Source organism: Lactuca sativa, chromosome 2 (genome assembly GCF_002870075.4).
Source record: "Lactuca sativa cultivar Salinas chromosome 2, Lsat_Salinas_v11, whole genome shotgun sequence".
In the NCBI taxonomy this organism is placed as follows: Eukaryota; Viridiplantae; Streptophyta; class Magnoliopsida; order Asterales; family Asteraceae; genus Lactuca; species Lactuca sativa.
The window spans coordinates 184773889-184778823 of NC_056624.2; the positions used below are offsets into that span (position 1 = coordinate 184773889).

A 4935-nucleotide genomic window follows, 5' to 3' on the forward strand; every position below is an offset into this window, starting at 1 on the left:
GAGACTACGCTCTACAACTTTCGTTTAGACTCCGTCGGCTAATTTTGACTTTATTTTTATTATTTATTTTTAATAGGCCGCGACAGAAAAACTTCGTTATAAATTCATAACTTCTTCGTTTGACGTCCGTTCTCGCCTAACTTTTTATCGCTTCGATACCAACAACGAGACATTCGATCCTCGTTTAGATTGCTTCGGCTAAAAACCGCTCGATCTCAAATCGAGTATTTCAGGTTGCATACCGCTAAGCCGAAACTTCGATAAATCATAACTTCCTCATACGAAGTCAGATTTAGGCGTTCTTTATATATTCGGAAACCTCGTTTCAACTACTACAACATTAACCAAAGATATTAAGTTCATTTTACACTTAAATTTTGACGCTTATTTTTATTCTTAATTAATCAAACCACATAATTAAGCAATTAAGCACAAAACACATAATACTCAAATAATACACTCTTATTATTTCAAAACGGGTTACAAAGGTTAACCTAGACTATTACATTGCTAAAAATGGCAAGCCCGGAAACACAGACGTTACAATTAAGTGGGTTAGATCTGATCCCACATCGGCTAGGAAGGAGAACTAAGCATTCCTTATAAGGGGTGTGGATACCTTCCCTATAACAACGCGTTTTAAAACCGTGAGGGCAGCAGATCCCATAAGAACTCTGCAGTTAAGCGTGCTCGGGCGGGAGTAGTACCAGGATGGGTGACCCCCTGGGAAGTCCTCGTGCCGAGTGGCATAAAGCGGACAATATTGTGATACGTGGCAGAGGGGGATGTTACAAATGGTATCAGAGCTAGGACACGGGTCGATGTGTTCGACGGGGACGTCGAACCCTATAATGGGGGGTGAAAGTGGGTTAGATCTGATCCCACATCGGCTAGGAAGGAGAACTAAACATTCCTTATAAGGGGTGTGGATACCTTCCCTATAACAACGCGTTTTAAAGCCGTGAGGGCAGCAGATCCCATAAGAACTCTGCAGTTAAGCATGCTCGGGCGGGAGTAGTACCAGGATGGGTGACCCCCTGGGAAGTCCTCGTGCCGAGTGGCCCAAAGCGGACAATATTGTGATACGTGCCAGAGGGGGATGTTACATCATATCTAAGGAATTATATTGTAACAATCTCCGATATAGGACTTTGTAATATCGTTGGCAATAGTCTTTGTGACTTTTGTGCTATGACATTACGAAAGGATCATTGCATAAAATGTTAGAATCTAGCATATTCTATAAGTGGCAAGAATTTGATATTCTTTCACTTATGAAGAAGGATTTGGAGTTGTGAAATGAGTATGATTGGAAATGTGTTCATTTGATCTATTTCACAAAGTAAGAACCATAGGTAAACATTGTGTGCATGCTAAGAGCATGAGACAAGTGTAATAATTCAAGTAAGAAGTTGATTACCCGAAACGACAAATAATGAGTAATCGATATGGTGATAAATAAAAGGTGTTTTATTTATGCTCAAAGGGTTGAGGCCATATGAGATTAGTATTATTCTTGTGTTTCACTTTGCATGTTTTGACTTCCTGAATAATTTAATTGATTAAGAACAGTCAAATTATTCGAATGGGCCACAGTCGTTCAAATGTTGGAAGTAGGTATGAATGAAGATTGTAGTGAATTGATGTGTGGATTGTCTAAAAGAGTATTAGACATAAGCAAATGTTTGCTGCAACGTTCATGAGTGCTTATGAATATGAATTTGAGCATTGGATCAAACCCACGCTCACTTGGATCACTCCATAGATTGTATCACGAGTGATTGGCGAGACGATAACATCTTATACTCTTGAAACCGAGATGTGTGAGTTGTATCTTGCTAATCGGTTGCACATTGATAATATGAAAACGCACTAGTAACTTGGTGTCATAAAACATATTGTTGTGTGTGATTCGGTGAGTGAGTACAAGCGATCATTGAATCAAAGTTTATCCGTTCCTTTTATCCGAAGTAGGATAAAAGTGATATCTTTGGGCCCCTCGATGATTTAGTGATGGCAAACGTAAATGCTCGGCCGGGCTAAGACTAATTTGATTTGTTCAATTAGTCAGTCGTCATAAATCAGAAGTCGAGAAATAGTACAAAGAGAATGATTTAAAATCATATCTCATACGATATCTAGAATGGAGGAATATATGATCCCTTATCTAAAGGACACACGTATATGATAGGATCAGAGTTGACAGCGGCTTTAGAAAGCTACGATTGCAGATCAGGATCTGAAGACATACGCATAATAGTTATTAGACTTATCCAAGTGGGAGACTGTTGGATTGGTGTCTAAGTCCATAACTATTTTGGTATGTACTTGACCCGCTGGTGCATGGTCCTTTTGGGTTGCCTTCACCAAATCACTTGATAGGATGAATTATGGAGAGAAAGGATTAAATATGATTTATTAATATATTATGAGAATAATATATTAAAGGAGAAATCATATTGTTTAAATTAATATTAGTCAAGAATTAATTGGTAATTAGTTTTGTGACTAAAAGAGATTAATTAAACTTAAGGACTGGAATTGTAATTATAAGATAATTGCAATTTGGGCTATGAATTGCCTTATATTAAGGAGTGGACGAATTCTATGGGAAAGCCCATGAGGAAATCGTCCAAGGCCTTAAGGAAAGGAATCTATGAGTTGCTTAGGGATTAAGCATCCAATTTAGGGTTTCCTTGTTAGATAACTCTAATAGCCTCCTTTATATATAGATCCCTTATGACCCAAAAACGTGGCTAAGCATCCTTCTAGGGTTTCACACGTTTTAGGGCAGCCTCCATCCTCTCTCCTCTTCATCCTCTTGCTCTTGGTGTTTGTGAACCATTAAAGGAGTGACATTTGTGACTCTAAGCTTTCTAAAGTCAATACAAGAAGGAATTGGGATTGTTATTGCTACATAACAATCAAGGTAATATCTTAAACCTATTCTCATGTTAATATGATTACTTGAATGCTAGAATTAGGGTTTATAGTCTTGGATAGCTTGCATGTATAATAGATAAACCTAGATCCAAGCATTAGGGTTTGTATGAGCACATAGGATGTTCTTATGACCAAAACCCATCAACTTTATGGTTTAGAGCATCTTTTTGTGATCTAGATTTGAACTTTGGACGTAAATGCTTAAGGGATTACACACTTATTTAGGAGGTTGGCAAGCAACCTCGTACGCAGGGCATACTGAAGGGCACGCTAAGCGTACGAGGTTAGCTCCCCGATCTCAGTCAACTGTGAGGTACGTCCTGCATACACGAGGAGTATACACCACGTACCAAGTCAACTCGATTGACTCGGTTGATTTAACATGGATTTTTACTAGGATTTGACCTAGGGGTATTTTAGGTATTTGAATGGTAGTTTGAGTTTTGGTTACTATTGTTCGTAAAGGTGACAAGTAGTGAGGATTACAGAGCAACGTGTCTGTTCAGCTTTTCATCTGTCTGTGAGGTGAGTCTTCTTACCACCTTAAGTGGGCCGAAGGCACCAAGGCCGACCCATTGTATTGTATGAGTAGAACTGTATGTTATCGTATGATTTTTTTTGTGTGCTTATATAATTTATGTATTAAGCTATATGGGCTCAGAGTCATTATGAACTTGGGGTTGATACGAACCCGGGGGTTGATGCATACCTGACATAGCCACATGCTGTTATATGATATGTATGATGTCTGTAGTAATTTGGGAAGCTCACTAAGCTTTATGCTTATAGTTTATATTTATGGTTTCAAGTACTTCCAGGTCAAAAGGGAAGAGCCCGACGTTATGACACAACATCTTCCCCACATGATTTTCGCACTTGATGTATCTGTACTCTAATGTTTTGGAATTTTGTAATGGATAATGGCTTTTGATACAATCAATGAATGAAAACTAATAGTTTTTAAATGAAAAATTTTAGTATTGTTTTTGGGTCGTTATAGATACGCTTTGAGCAACATGGCTGAAAAAAATATATAATGGATGAATCTAATGAGTATATATATATATATATATATATATATATATATATATATATATATATATAAATATATATTACATTTAGACGATAAAAAATGTAAAAGAAAACCATTTTCGAAGACACATCCTACAAAAATATGCATAAATGAGTGTTTACTACCTAATCTTACACTCTATTTTCAAGTTTTTTAAGGAAAAAAGGGATGGAAACGAGAGAAAAGTTATGTTTTTTTTTTCTTAATGTGCAAAAATAAAAGAATGATAATAAAATGTGTTTTTTGAGTTTTATATAAGGAGGAAAATGAAAACAATGGAAGGAAATGAAAGAAAATAATAAATTTTTTTTTTTGCTAAAAATATATCCCCTAAAAATGTTATAATTTGTTTCCTTCCATTGTTTGGTTGAATAAGAATTTGAGATATATATTATAATTTAATATTTTATAGATAAAACTTTTTTGATGAGAAGTATACATTAATGTATTTTATTGGATAATACATTCTAGAGTAAATTACATGAATGGTCCCTATGGTTTAAGGTGATTTGCACGTTTGATCCTTAATTTATCTTTTTTAACTCGGAAGGTCCCTACTCTTTGTTTTTGTTACGCGCTTGGTCCTTATATTAGTTAAAAAGCCTATGTTGCCCTTGATTTTATAATTTATTTAAATAAACACACCACCAACCTCATCCCTCTCGGCTTACCTTACCTACCACACAATTTTTCCCTATTTAAATAATAATCTTTTTAGGTAAGATAGGGACCAAAGACGTAACAAAAACAAACAGTAGAGACTTTCTAATAAAAAGAAGTTAGGAACCAAACGTACAAATTACCTCAAACCATAAGGAACATTCCTATTCATGTAATTTACTCTATGTTCTAATCTATATAAAAATACAATTTAATAGATTAATAAGTAATTATAACATGTATTGAAAACAAATATATAT

At 35.6% G+C, this 4935-nt stretch overlaps 1 pseudogene; it reads left to right on the forward strand.

The window, feature by feature from the left end:
- The first annotated feature begins 944 nt into the window (after nucleotides 1–944).
- LOC128132522 (5S ribosomal RNA) lies at nucleotides 945–1062 on the forward strand (annotated as a pseudogene).
- The last annotated feature ends 3873 nt before the right edge of the window (nucleotides 1063–4935 follow it).